Source organism: Mus caroli, chromosome 12, assembly GCF_900094665.2.
Source record: "Mus caroli chromosome 12, CAROLI_EIJ_v1.1, whole genome shotgun sequence".
In the NCBI taxonomy this organism is placed as follows: domain Eukaryota; kingdom Metazoa; phylum Chordata; class Mammalia; order Rodentia; family Muridae; genus Mus; species Mus caroli.
This window is the reverse complement of record NC_034581.1, coordinates 21,855,583-21,871,168: the sequence shown is the minus strand read 5'-3', so window position 1 is coordinate 21,871,168 and position 15,586 is coordinate 21,855,583. Positions and strand designations below refer to the sequence as shown.

Genomic DNA, 15,586 nt, shown 5'->3' with positions numbered 1-15,586 from the left:
CAAGTGTGTCTAAGACAGCTCTCCCCTCACATCCAAGCTCTTTCTTCCCCCAACCCCCTTATATGCTACTCTGAAAGCCCAATGTTCCAAAGACAAAATACAGTAGGAACAGCAATGACCAACAAAGATTTTTGACTCACTGAGCACTGGGTGTCTAGTCACAATGACATCATTAATTCCTTGATACCCAGCATGAAAACCCTTCATCCAGGGCTCCCACTGACCTCAAAATCCAGCCACCCACTCTTATTGCTGCCTCACAAAGAGCTCCACATAAGGGCCCTCATCATGAAGTGGTGAGCAAGCTGTCAGTGAAAACCCTTTGTTCAAATTTGAAATCTAATTCTGTGCTATTGCATACATTATGACACGCTGCAATTTTTCCCTCATTCCTGTTGTATGAAAATTAATCTGCTGCATGAAAACCCCTCCTTAAAACAAAGGAGATTGATTTATAGCCAGTCTCTTTGCTATAAATTATCCGGCAGCATGGTACTTCAGGCTTGAGAACGGTAGCAGCACTTACCTTTCACAGATGATGTAAGGTGACTTCTTGCCATAGAAGGCTGCATAGCCATCTTCCACAGTTCTTCCCAGCCATTCCCATGGGGACTTCCCACCCACTTCCTTGCAAGCATGTGAGTTGTGTTCTGGCTTGTTTTTATTTTGTAGATTAAGAAGTGTCAAATTGAAATCTTTGGCTTCGCTCCCTACATACTTTGTTGCCTGGGGGTGGGGGTGGGGGGGATATAGATGTGTCACTTGTGACCCTCCCCTATAACCAGTTAGGGACTTACCCGAGCCTTGCATGGAGTCAGAGGCCGGGGACACAGAATAGCAGCAGGTTCTGTCACTGTGTAGAGGAGGCTGGCTAATAGCCAAGGTTCTTCCTGTGAAATACTCCACAGGGAATTGTGGGAGAGGAGCTCAAGGTCACACATTTCCCATGTCAACTGCATAGACCTTCAGAAACCAGGCAGAGGGTATCTAGAAGTAACAGCTTGTGTTTGTGAGGGCTAAGATATAGGTCAGCCCACAAAGGCCACATCCTTTCCTAAAAAGAAGAGACCTTCAAGAGAAAGGTCAATGCCGTGTACTCAAAGCCTAAATTAGGGACAGCATGCCCCTGAACATAGGCTTGAAGATTTACCATCTTTCTAAAAGTCCAGCTGCTTATAATGGAGCCTACCCTAGCACCTCGCACATTGCAAAAGGGCATTTGACTCCTAACATATACAGCAGCACACATTACTTGCTATTATTGGTCATCTTGGGATGGTTTTAGTAAAAACTGCACACGAATTAGATTTTTAAAAAGTTAAACTCGATGAAATAAGAATTAAGAATTGGGCTACACGTAGAGCAAGAGTGGTAGATCCGACACTCTGCTCAATGATTTGGCAGACCACATTTAGAGGCTGGATACCTGCACAGGAAAGAGAATGGGATGTGGAGACTGCTCCATTGGTCCAAGCTCTGAGCTGGCCTTAGTGTGAAGCATGACCCAAACAGCCACTGTGATTGATTGAAGCCCAAATGTTGTGCCTGGATGAGAGCTGGCTACATCCTTCAAAAGTACGTGGAGGACATGTTCCCTGAAATTTTAGTGCTGAGCTTTGATGCTGTTCATTGTTCAGAAGAAGCTCAATGTCAGACCAAGTGGATGGTGGAGCTCATCACAGAGCATGTGACCTAGTTTACAATGCTCAAGGCTCTGGGAAAGAAGGAAAGGAGGAGAGGGAAAGATAGAAGCAGGGAAAGAGGGAAGGAAGGAAGGATCTCTACCCACCCCTACAGTGCCCTCTGAAGCGAGCTACTGGAATCTTTTAGGAGTACTTTGTTTTGCTAAAGGACAGAAGGGTCATGTTCTTCCAAAAGGTATATACTCAAAAGATGTTGGTATCCATTAGGGAATGTTTTTCCCCACAAGGCCACGTCCCAGTTTTGAGTCAGACATAGGGGGAATGCACGAGGTGTCTAAGGTTGGAACTCTCAGAGCTTTTTGCAAGGCTTCTTGTTTCTTTTTATTGAGGTTTTTAACTTACAAAGAAACATTGCTCCTTGTAAAGAAATGATACAGACGCAAGCCAAATAAGCATTAGTAATCTTTCCTTCCTTGCTCTCGGGTTCCATATGAGCTAGCCCACACTAAACCTGCTTATTCTGCACCCTCCCTGTCCTTCAGGGCACTACGGCCCTATAGGAATGGCAAGGTAGGAAATAATTCCATAAATTGTTTAATTTATAATCCTGATTGGAAAAGCCCCTGGTTACCAGTGGACCCCAGTTAATAAATATTTTTTTTAATTTTCTAATGAATAAGTATAGTATTTGCTAAGAAAATGAGAAAACAGATGGCAATAGAAGACCATCCCTTGCATCTGGCCATGGTCAGATCCTTGGCACTCTACCTCATGTGTGCCAGGCATGTCTTCTGCATTATTTAACACAACCCATGTAAAACACTAGATATTCCTTGGAATTATTCCCTTTGACTAAAGTTTCCAGTCTGCATAAGCAGTAAAACAAAACCTTGACTCTGTGAACTTTGATTGAGAGAAGGTGGCCTTCACTACCCAGCCAGTGTCTCCATATTTCCCTCCGTCAAGTTCAAGACTGCTTCTGTAGATTTGAGAATGAGCAAGACAGAGCACAAGGGTAGCTGGATGCAGGCAGTACACACCTGAGGATCAATTCAGATTTGAGGATGACTGTAATCTCTAGCTTAAATCATTTCTGATGGTCTGGGCTCCATCATTTCCAACATGACGCTGCTGGTATGGTCCTACCTTGCCCCTGCTTCCAGTGCATTCTTAAAGAAAAATCTGTCTGCTACCAAAGCCATCTTGGACTCTCTCATTGTTTGAGAGCACAGGCCATCACGGTGAAGAAGGCATAGCAGCAGGAGCCTGAGGATGCTCACTGCATGTCAGCAGACCAGGAAGCACAGCAGAACAGGAAGTGAGGCTCAGCTATAAACCTCAAGACCCATCTCCCACTTCCTCCAGCTAGGCTCCACTTCCCACAGGCTCTATAACCTGTCAAAACAGTAACAGCTGGGAACCAAGCTAGGTACAAGAGCCCACGGGGGACATTTTACACCTAAAACATAACACCACCCAGTGGAAATTAAGCCAGGGTCTGTGTTAGCCATGCAAGGGCGACTTTTCCCATTCACACCGCCCACCTTTCTTTATTGCCCATTTTCCTTTTCTGTCATCTGGATCCAGTCAATTTTTCATGGTTAGAATGAAACATTTTAAGCACAAAGTCCTTCTAAAGTCAAACTATTCTATGAACTTTTTAATGACTTCTATATTTATCGCACCTGGTTTTTCTAATTACTTAATGATTCTAAAATTAATATGTATCATGAAGGGCTGTTTTATCTTCCTAGGGGAGAAGATAAAAACTATAGAAGAAAATGTGTCAGTGTGTATATGAACAAAGGGAAATAGGTCACGTGGAAGAACTCACGAGGTGTATTACATTCTGTTCTTATTTAAAAAAAAAACACCTCATTTTGTTTCTCTAGTCACATAAAAGACTGGCGTTAGGGTTTCTTGATTTAAGGATAAGAACAAAGTATGTATCTAGCACAGCAAAAGAGATTCTCTGCCTCTACTAGGAACCATGGGTTTGTAGATACATGTAACCAGAGCTATGAACATGCTGACATCAATTTATCTCGGCTGGATGTGTGCAGCTTTTTAGAGATAAATAAATATGAATAAGCATGTCCATCAACTGTGACATCAAGAATGGGGCATATAAAATTATCTCAGTAAAAGACATAACATTAGGCAAGCCACAGAGGTACAGATGTGTAGTGTGGTCTATTAAATAAAAGAAGGAAAGGAAACAGGGAAAGCAGGTAAGAGACCAGGGGTGCAGAAGAGAAGGGGCTAAGGTGTGAGAAATAATCAGAAAGAGATGCAGCCAAGACGGTGAGAAGGAGTATGATAAACTCACAACGGAGGTCGGGGGGCAGGGGGGAGGGGGTGTTGAAAAGGTGACATTTGAGCTGAGGACCTGAGTCCCAGAAAGAATACCCTAGACTGAGGGCGTCCTGTGTCACTACAGGAAGAATGAGCATGGCCCCTTCAGAAACAGAAAAGAATCAGGGCATGGAATCAGAGAGCCTGTCAGCTGGAGGACACAGAGATGGAGAGGGAAGCCACACAACAAATACCACACAGCATTTCAGGGTATAGGGGGGTGCTGAGTTTTTATTGTTGCAATGCAAACTTATTAAAGATTTTAAGCAAAGGATATTATACTTTGACATGCATATTTTAGAAGGTCACCCTGAATATTTCTGCAAGAAGTTTAGAGGGCCAGACTGGATGTAGGAAGACTCCGTGAGCTCAAGAGATCTTGAGAGTAAACCAGGAAATATCTGGCATGGCATGGCTCACAGTAGTGACATTGGAAACTCTGAGGATGCTGAGCTGGACAGGTGCATTGGAAGTAAAGCTAAGAAGAGCTGGGCTAGAGCTGATGTGAAGGATAAGAAACATCATGAACTTGGGACCTCTGGATGATGATGCTGAATAGATGATGGAGCCCGTAAATGCCTGTGTGCGGTGAAGAAATCATCACAGAGCTGTGTGGGTGAGATCCTATGTGCTCTAAAGTGAAAGATGGATTTGCAAACATGAAACTTCTTGGCAGTCAGAAGGAGAGGTCTCCTTAATCCCATGATGCAGAGACAAGGTGAGGTCTCTAAAATACTACCTACGTCTTTTCAGAGAGAACTGAAGTTCAGACCGGAGGTGCTCTGAAAAAGCATCACAAGTCAGTCATGCACTGAGAACACAGCCCTGTTCTCAGGTCTGGGCTTTCTGCATCGCACTGTACAAAAAAAAAAAAAAAAAAAAACAAAACAAAAAGGAGGAACAGAGCATAGTGTGGTCCTAAGAATAACCTGAAACAAGTGCCTGTGAATCTGTGTAAGTGTCTTCCCTGTGATACAGCTTGCCAGGAGACCATCATCCCTCAGGTGAACTTAGAAACAAATAAGTATCTATGAAAACCATGTCAGACTCCAGAATAGACAAAAACTAAACAGAGACTATTCTTTGTCTTGCCAAATTGTTCCAAGTTATGGCTCACTTTCCTTATGTGTGAATCATCATTTTACACCTATAAGTTATAGAAAATTTACCTTTATATTAAAAAATACCTGATTCATATCCATAGGCATGCAAATTATGCTTGGGGTCATGTGCGATGGCTTTTTGAGCAGTTCACAACTATTTGTAAATTCCCTCTAATGATTCTGTCTGTCTGTCTGTCTGTCTGTCTGTCTGTCTGTCTGTCTGTCTCTGTGTGTGTGTGTGTGTGTGTGTGTGTGTGTGTGTGTGTGTGGTGTGTGTGTGTGTGTGTGTGTGTGTGTGTGTGTGCGTGCATGCATGTATTGGATTTTTTTTTAATTAGTTGCAGCCTCCTATTGGTCCTTTGATTAATGAGTTGAACTAAAGCTTCATTTTTATTTTCAGGTATCCATTTGTATTTATAGGAATCACAACTTTAATCTTTTCGAAAACTGTCCTAAATATGTCAATTTCAAATACAATTTTTAAATATTCCTTCAAATTTTGAATCATTTGGAAAAGGAATGACTTCAACCCCAGAAACCAACTTTGGCATTTCAGAGACATAAGTCAACCTTCCAGCCAGTGAGGACTGAGAGATTTTGGCCTTGAATGGTCTGAAGACAGACCAAGGACAATGTGGCATGCAAATCTCAGTCTATGGACTTTGAATTTCCCAGAACTGAATGCCAAAGACTGTTTGCCACCTACTCCCTTCCCCAGCTGCAGTCACAGCCACACACTTTGTCAGGGTAGATAGATACCATCATTTCAAACATCCCTTCTTCATTCAGGGAAGATTCCCTAGAGGGACACACACACACATACCCAGATCCAGTGAATATTTTGTATTGAACATAAGCAAACAGCCTCTCCCCATGGTATGAAAAAGTGGTATTGAAATAGAGTTTCACAGATTCATAAGAGAATGCAGACACTGAAAATGAAGGTCACTCAAAAGGACCAGAAGCCCAGCCCCAAGGCCTGTGAGAGAAAACCCCATGGGTTCCAAAGAGGAAGACACCAGAGAGTCACTGAGAGCCAGGTATCAACTCGGGCTCAATCTAAAGCCTGAAGCCCACTGTGGTGGCTCTCACATATCCTACATATACAGCCGGGTCAAACTGCTATAAGGATAGTTTCTCCAGATACCTCCTCTGAGTATAGCCCCAATACTGAGCCCTACTTCAGGTAAAACTTAAGACCTGGAAGAACTGTATCTTTGTATAGTCACTATGGACTATCATCTTTATCTCTACAGGAACAGAGAGCATAGGACCTCAGCTGCTTGGTACTGTGGCCACTGTGGAGCTGTGTAGGACCATCGACATCCAAGAGTGACACCCAGCAGGAGGGAGACACAACTACATCAGAAGGCATGAGATGCTTTCCCCTTATGGCTTAACATTGACTGAACCTTCGTGTTGAGGGACCAACTCCCATCCACAAGTGTGCATTCATATCATGGAAGACCTTCAAGAGAGTACTCTGCAAGGGTGTATGTGAGTGGAATACATTTATTAGAAGTATAAAAGTAATATTACTACATTTTTATCTCAAGAGGCTGAACCGGTTACACTAGTTTTTCTCTAATCAAATTTTGTATTACATTCTCACTGTACCTCAGGCAAGAAAAGTCAAAAAAAAACAGAAATAGAAGCCATGATTAAATATTCCAATCACCTTCCAGCTGCTTCAGCTATAGCTTTGCCCTTCCTGAAGGACAGAGGAGACAAGTGGGGGCAGAAAGTACCATGGAACACTGGTAAGCAGGGAAGATTTGACCCAGGAACCAGATCCTATCAGGTCAGAATCCCTAGTCTCTGAAACTCCTAAGAGCCTGAGATTCAAGCCACCTCCCAGCAAGAAGAGCAGGACTCAGGGACATTCTAGCAGTGGCCATAAGACTTAAAGTGAAGTATCAGTTCTAGAAAGCAGTGAAGGTTCCCAGTGTCCACAGAGCTTCTGAAGACCAAATGGTAAGGCCATGAGGAAGCCTTTGCTAATTTCTATAAAGAAAGGTAGAAAGGAAACCGCATTAAGCCAGTCCTTCAGATAGGTGAGGGGTGAGCTCAGACAGAACCCCCAAAATAGACCCGGGTGGCTCCTAAGTCAGCTTTCACTTCCACCAGACCTGGAGTTGCACTTCCAGACAGGCCCGGTGGTTGTTGGAAGGGCCCACAGTGGTGAGCTGTGACTCAAGCTTCTCCAGCCACTCAGTGCCACCTGCAACCACAGTCAGGTTAGTAGAGGAAGTTCCCTGGCAGAGTGCAGCCATTGTGAAACTGGCTGAAAGCAACGGGTTCTGACTAACGTCTTCACCTGTTTCACACAGACTGGGGGCAAAGTTCTTTGTGTTCTCTCAGGAGCCTTCCCAACTGCTAGCTCACTGGCCTCCATCTCTATACAACAGGAAGAGTCAAGGACCCATCAGTTCACTCAAGAGGCTCACAGCTTCTTTACCTCTTTGTACTTCTTTACATCAAAGACCTTAGGGGCTGGGGAGATGGCTCAGGAGAAGGCGACTGCTGCCAGGCCTAATGACCTGAGTTCCATCCCCAAGAATCACATGGTAAAAGAAAAGTACAGCCTTCCACAAATTGTCTTCTCACCTCCACACACAAACCACAGCACACACGTACCAATGCATGTACGTACATACACACATAGATACATAGATAGATAGATAGATAGATAGATAGATAGATAGATAGATAGATAGAGCAGCCTATTGGGTACATGCCTATAGTCCCAGCACTTGGAATGGGAAGGTAAGACAGGAGGATTGAAAGTTCAAGACTAGTCTGGACTATTTTGGAAGACCATGTCTCAAAAACAAAAGGACCTAGGTTTTCAGAGGTCCATAGAAAGAAAAGGAAGCTAGCCACACAGCAATGGCAATGCCTCACATGCTAGTCATTCAATTTCCCTTGGGTTTTTGTCTAGAGAAAAAAAGAAGTGCTACTTTTAGATCTCTATCTGTCCTAAATCTACCCAAAGAAATACTCTGTGAAGGTGCAGATATGAACTCTTGACGGTAAGAAAACTCTTAACGTGGAATGAGCAGGAGAGATAAACAGGAAAAATGCAAGAGAAAGGGGGTCTTGGAGATACAGCAGGACTGCAGAATGATTTCCCTTATGTAGACTGTAATTTTCTTCCTCTAATAAAGAAAAGCCGCCACTCTGCTATAAACAGAAATGGAGTCTTCCAAAGGTTTGTAACTTGATCCCTTTCTACCCTCACTGCCAGCCAAGGATCCACAGCCAAACCTTTCTGCATTCACAGGAAAAGTGGGATCTGAGACTCAATCTACGTAAATTGGTGGTTGCTAAGATTAGAAGAAATAGGGCAGGACTGCTGCTCAGCCAGTGCTTACCTACCGCAGAAATGGGGGCAGAGGACTGGACGTTTAAGGTCAGCCTTGGCTATGAAGAGCAGCCAAGGGCAGCCTTGGGTCCATGAAACCCTGTGTCAAAAGAGTAAATTAAAACAAGTGTGGTCATGATGCAACAGAAGGACCTTGGCACTTCACCCAAAAAGCTGGAGGTTGGTCAGTCTCAAGCACAGTCATCTGCTTAGTCCCTCCCCAAGTTCCTTCAGCAGGGTGTACTTCATGACCTGTAGGAGAGTGGTGGAGACTATTTTAACTCATAGATGATCTTACCGGTGGTACAAAGCCGAGATGAACTTCTTCTTCAAAACAACCAGTTTAGAAGAGTTATAGCATTGTGGCCATGGCAGCCATGAAGGTACTCTGAAGTAGGAGAGCATTAGATATGGACAGTTGTTATATATAGCATGACAGTGATGCTGAACATGGAGACATCAGGTCCCTTTAGTTATAAAGGTTAGGAGGTACAGCATTGTGTCACAGACAACATGATGGGATCCAGAAGGAGACAGAAGGAGCCTTCAGCTTTATGGGAACAAAGACAATGACTTGCTCTTGTAGGCCTCTGTTGAAGGGGGAGCTAAGTTCCATTCCGCATGACCTACTTACTGTACCTACCATGCATTAGGATGGGTTCGGCACTTGACAGGAGTCCAATTCAAGGTCGCCTTGGGTCTGGGTGATGGGGAGGGAAGCAGCTCTTGCTTACAGATATAAGGGGGAGGGAGAGTTTAGCTGTTCTGTCCAGAAAGAGGGAGACTGAGAAGAGTAGGTGTAGCCTGATTTCTCAGAAAGATGATCTGGGATCTATCAATCATGGGATTGGATCTGGGATCAGAGATCAGAGATCAACCATGACCCCTATGACAAGGTAAGCCTCATAGGGCTTCTCCACCCTCAGCAAGCTCCAAAGGGGCAAACAATTGATGGGAAAGCTAGCACGAAAGGAAGTCATCATCGCAACTTAACTCCTTTACCTGACTCAACTAGTTCATTGCCTCTTCATGTCCCATGACTGGGGCTACAAGGGTGAATATGATGGAAGTCTCAGGTATAGACTGGACCCAGATTCTGCTTGAACTTAAACATAGTAGACAGAGAGATGACTCATTGCTCGCGGCACCATAGTCATAAAACAGCAACTGTCATAAATACTGCATTCGCCCTAGTATCTGGTGCTTAGACACCTGATAGACCTGTCAGTCTCCCTTTCACAGGGAAGAAGGCCAAGGCCAATAGACCTTAGAGCAATCCAAGATTTAAAGCAACACCATGGGAGAGAGCAATACTCAGGAGTGATGAGGGTACATGCAGCCAGAAGGGGAGGATGGCTTAAAGTCACATCTATTGGTGAGGTTTCTCTTCTCCTTATTCTGACTGATTTGTGCTTTCATGGTCCAGGGTATAATTACTTCTGGAGTGAGAACATTAAAGTAGGCTACAAGGTGTATTTGGGGAAGAAACTAGATTAAACTTTTAAATAGAGAAAACAGCACTCTTCTTATTTGAAGGGAAAATATAGAAGGAAAAAAAGGTCTTCACAAAGTAGGTTGGGGTCCCCGGTGCTGATGTATGTCTTGACGTTGCAGCCAATACTTAAATGGGGCATGTTAGACACTGAGGAAGACAGTGGCTAGCAACACATTACTGTTGTGTACTGGTGTGCTTTCTTCGAGTGCTCTCTGCCAGGATGATGTTACACCAAAAAGGCTGCTAGGCAGACATGCTTCAAAGTGCAAGGCTGAGGCTGCCATGGACAAGCAGAACATTCTGCTCTGGGCCTCAGGTTTCTTCCATGTAAAATCCTGATCAAAGTCATATCTTACAAGGCTATGAAAATTATATAATTTACAGCATCTATGGACCTCTCATGGTATGGATGCTATTCTAAACTGCAACACATTAACTCTCTCAATCCACACACAGCACCGTGGGTAAGCTCTATCACAGACCGCATTTAACAGATCTGAGGTTCCCATTACTTCCTGGGAGGAAAACTACTGCCCATTGTCTGGCATGAGGCTGCAACTTAGAGTTTCTTTTAGATTAGAAACTCGTGCCACTAGGACTGCATCTCACTTTCCTCTCAGTCTCTGTTATCTACCAGCAGCCTGTAGTAGATGCCCAGTAAGGATTCATTGAGTTAGCAAACACAGATTCTTGAAATCCTGAAGAACCCCAGAGAGAGACCCTAACAAGTTGATCGTTTTTCTACAAGAAATCTACACTTGCAAATCAGAATCAATCTCTCTCTCTCTCTCTCTCTCTCTCTCTCTCTCTCTCATTGAGTTGGTTTCATAACCTAAATACAGGAATGCCAAGTAAATGCTTCCATTGAGAAAGCCTTGAATGTGTGCTATGGTGAGAGCTGCAAGCCATGGTGAGCCTGTGTGCTGGTCTTGTTGTGACTCTGCACTACCCCAGGGGCAGCTTCCCTCTGAAGGACCAACAGATACCTCAGGAGTCCCTTAGAAGCCATGGACAGGAGCCACCTTCAGAAGCAATGGTACCTCGGAATCTTGCCTCAATTGCCAAGCAAAGGCTTGTAAACATCGGCCCTCTTCCTCTTTCCCTCTTCCTTTCCTTCCACGCCTTCCTCCATATCCCTCCTCTCTCCCTCCTTCCACACTTTCCCCTCCAGACTGCAGAATCCTACAGCACACTAGCCAGAATTCCAATACAGAAAGCCTTCCCACTGGCCACATGCTGAGGCAAATGTATAAAGACACAGAGCCAGGAGACACTACTAGCTTCTTCATGCTGCTAGAGGAGAAAGAAGGCACCGTCTACAGCCGATCATAGACTCGGGAGCCTGATGCCTCCGGTTCCATCCCTGTGCAAACATTTTCTCCAGGAAAGGGATCTGTCTTTGCCATCTTCTTGGACTACATACTCCCCATTTTCAAAATATCCCATCAGACTCCACTGGTACAGTTCTTCTTAGAGTTCATTTAGGGTAAAAAAAAAAAAAAAAAAAAAAAAAAAACGGGCCATTAAACACATGTCCCTCCACAACTGTGCAATAGAACAGGAAATTGAAATGACCTGTGCTCTGGCACAGAGAAGCGCTGAGCCAAAGGAGCCCCAAATTTTAAAACTCCACTCATCCCCAGCTGCCAGTTAGGTTGGCGTTATTGCGATGATGCTCAGTGGCGTGTGTTCTGTGCTAGCCTCCACAGGGTTTTTATTGTCTGCCTTCCTAGTTCTGCCCTGCTATAAGGAAACTAAGTTACAACATCTCTATGAAACTATCTAGTTCTAAGCTGTGACGTTTGTTTGCTGAAGTCAGCACTGCAGCATCAAGAATTCCACTGGCACTGTGTCCCGAGATAAACAGTGCCTCCAGCCTGTGGCATCGACTAAGATTTATTCTGCAAACTTTGCCAACCCCCAAACAGTGATTATGCTTGGGGAGACCCAGTAGCATAGCCATGTTCATTTAGATTATTTTTTGACACCAAAGGGACACTGCATCATCTTCATAAATATTAACAAAACTTTGTTGAGAAGTACAAGCCCTGCAGCAGAAGTCAACCCACAGACTGTCCCCACTGGCCATGTGATACCCAGAGAGGAGCTCTTCTCTCCTGGAGGCACACTTTGTAGACATTCACAGAAATATGTCAATAGCCCTCCCAGAACCAGAGTTTTGTTTTTAATCGTAACTACATATTCGGTGGCAACTGAGACTTTCAGGCCCTAAGTCAGTGTCGTTCCTGCTGACCGGACGTCATTTTTTTATAAATTAGACAGGCTTTTACAGGTGTTTATCTATAAAAGTAACAACAACAACAACAAAAATGGGATTATATTCCTGCAATCATCAGGGATCTGTGTCCCCTTTAGGGGTGTATCCCATTATCTAAGGCTGATATCAAGTCTTTGTCATGGGAGTGCTTGGAGAATGATGCAGATCCAGGCTACAAGTGTTGAGTGTTGGTGTGAGCCTTTCCTGCTAGGTCTTACTAAAGCAGGGTAAGAGAAAGTCAGCTAAAAAAAAAGTCTTCAACATGTAAGCCAATTTCATATTGAGCAGTGCTTTCACGTTTTGAAGTAAGATCATTGAGAAGGAAGTGAGAGGAAAAAAAAAAGTCTGAAACCTGAGTGAAGAAAATGCACTTTAAAAAATATAGTCATAAGAGAGTGGAGTCATTTTGACTCAATTGTTTGCCAGTTTCAGGCCTATGGAAGTCCCCAGCAAAGCCACAGGGGATCCATCAGTCCATGAGACCTCTTCTCCTATGGACTGGCCAGCCACACCCCTGCCCCATGGGGATCAGCGTCACTCAGGTGAGCTGGCAATGCCACCAAGCACAATGGAAAACACAACCTCCTGACTTCAATGACGCTCATTACCATGATGTCATTGGACTAACCGGAAGTCATAGCTGAGAGGAGGAAAGGGACAGTGCTGGGCTCTTAACAAATGCTGGGTGACAGGTGCCATGACTTCAGTCGAGGTAACACAGAGGATATGTGAGTTTCATATTCAATCATTCCTCTCTGCTCTGAAAACCCAAACATTAACATGAGAAGAACAGAAAGTAAAATTCATAGTGACTAGTGAAGCCCGTCCACCATGCAGGAGGCTCACTTGTCACCTTGATGCTAAATGAAAGGACAAAAAGTCCAACCACTTAAAACCTGTTCGAGGTTCCTCAGACAAAATCCCTGAGATTCTCAAATGGCAACGCTTGCATACTGTCGAGGTGACAGAAAGCACAATTTAAATGTACGACTTTGTGATCTTTGATGTGTCTGGGGTTATTTGGAGAGCATTAAAATCTCCATCGCAGCTGTGTTCTTCAGTCCTGGTGGCATTGGGGAAAACACTTGTCAAAGCCATATCTGGAGCCAAAACTGCCTGCGTGAAAATAACTTTTTTCCTCTATTGTTAAGTAAAAATTCCATGAGAGAAAAAAAAATCCTTGCATTGTGTCCAGCAGAAATACATCTTTCCACTGAAAATGTTGCCCTAATGAGCTCGCCTGTAATGTTTATATTGAAAATGAGTAACAAAAACATGCAGGGCTCTCTCTCTCGCGCTCTCTCTCTCTCTCTCTCCTTCCCTCCATCCCTCCCTCTCATAAACTCATCTTCATCTTTTATTAAGAATGGAAGCAAGTTGGAGGGCTATCAGTTGCCCCTTTCCCCCCCCCCTGGATGTTAGGAGCCCTTCAGAGAATGCCCTCCATCTGTACCACTGTACCCTTCTCCTCTGTGATGCATAGCTCTTTAATGCATGGCTAAGGCAGCTCTGCCTCAGAACCGTGGCACAGGCTTCTGGCTTCACACAATTGCAGAATCTGGCCCAACTGGCTGAAATAAGTCTCTGCTAATTTATCTGCCGGTTCAGGTCTCAGCTGCAGTTCTCAGCTTTGATCATGGCCAAAGCCCATATCATTCTAACATCATGTGTGATCCTGAGGGTCTGGAGCAGGGGAGGCTGGGAGGACCAAGAAGCATCACAAAGGGGACAAGGAATGTGGCTGGGCCACCTGCTCCCCTCATTAGCATGAGATGAGATGCCACAGCTGATTGGCCCAGGGAGAAGTGGAGGTCTGGTGGAAACAGGGAGAGGAGGCTAGCAATGTTCCCAGAGGGACTCACATTGCCTCCCACCTGCTGCCTCTCATTAGCCTTTACTATGTACCAGGCTCTGGACTTGGCACTCAGAGACAGAGCCAAGGCCCCAAAGACTTGGAGTCCAGTGGGAGACACGGAGAGAGCAATTTCACATAATGTCCAGCAGACTGACAACAGCCTGGTCTAAGGGGAGGAGAAAAAGAACCACAGGAGCAGAGAGGCAGGTTGCAAAGAGGTTCCCTTGGAAATGTTTCTTTGAAGGGAAAGTTGGTGGAAAAAAAAAGTATCTAAGACCCTATTTTCCTTATTTGGATCCAAGCAGATACACAGAGTTCTCACCCTCTTAGAACTGCAAGACAAGGGGGAAGAGGTATGCGGTGAATTACCTGTTTAGCATTCCATGCTAGTAGATGCTTCCAGGGAAACCAAAATCTTCAAGGAGTCTTCAAGGTGAGCAGGACTTCGACTTCCCAAGATAGGAGGGGAGTCGTGATGGAAGTCTTGGGAGCTGGACAAGGTAGCCCGGCCAGGTGCCTTTGGCAGCAAGCCTGAAGAGAGGAGGCAGGCAGCCTACAGGCAGCACATCTGGAGCAGCATCTGGTGCCCCCTTAGGATAGAGGGGTCACTTTGAGATGCAGTTTCCTTGTTCTGCAGGTGTAACCACCTAGCAGGAGGGAATCTACTCTAAGGAGAAACACTTGTGTCCTTCCCTTTAGCCATCAGACTGCTGAAGTCATAGTCCCGGAGGAACTGAACTTCCTTAGGAGTCTCCTGCTGGGGCAGGAAAACGATCATCAGTGTCTGGTGCCAGCTAGTGGGGCAGCCTGTCTCCTAGAAAGAGATTTCATTCCATTCCATCACCTTGATCGGGCCTGGTTAGTGACGTACACCTCTTGCTCCATTTAAACAACCTTACTATAAGGACCCCAAAGATGGTGGGGGTGGGGTCTTTAGACCTGTTTGTTCCTCTTTGCAAAGTAAACACATTAAATATGCCTCCTTTCTCTGCTGAGACAGCACTTCTTGCTGTTCTTTCTATGTGGGTCACAGTCTGCTTAAGCCAACAATGGTTTCACACTCCTCCCAGAATTCCCTCCCCCTTATTCAGTCTGATATCAGTATCTGTTAACAATGAATTAACCTGGAAGGAGGGGCCGAATGCCAACCATGACGTATAAACAATGCCGGCAGCAGTGGGGACATCTACACGCCAGCTCACTCTTCCCTTCGGGTTTTATTTCCCCAGGACTTCCTAGAACATGCCACACGTTGGCTTGTGAGGAGTGGCCAGGCTTGGCTTGCTGGTTTCCCTTTATTTTCCTGCCAGACTCACTTCCTCCTCAGGCTCACGAGCAGGGCTCTAGAGTTTGCCTTTCATTTCAATTTCTCCTGGTGATTAAGGACCATAATTACCACAGAACAGTCTGGTTTAGCATAGGGACAAAGGCAACCAATGCCCAGTAGGACTCTGTCAGTGCTGGCAGTGGGAGCAGCCAGGGAAAGTTCACTG

General features: G+C 44.8%; 1 long non-coding RNA gene across 1 annotated transcript in view; it reads right to left on the bottom strand.

Moving 5' to 3' along the window:
• The window catches only part of LOC110306474, a 74,146-nt gene extending 59,046 nt beyond the window's left edge, over window positions 1-15,100 (bottom strand). The window contains exon 1 of the long non-coding RNA XR_002379288.1: window positions 14,463-15,100. This is a non-coding gene — a long non-coding RNA (uncharacterized LOC110306474). The remainder of the gene's footprint in view (window positions 1-14,462) is intronic.
• Window positions 15,101-15,586: the final 486 nt, after the last annotated feature.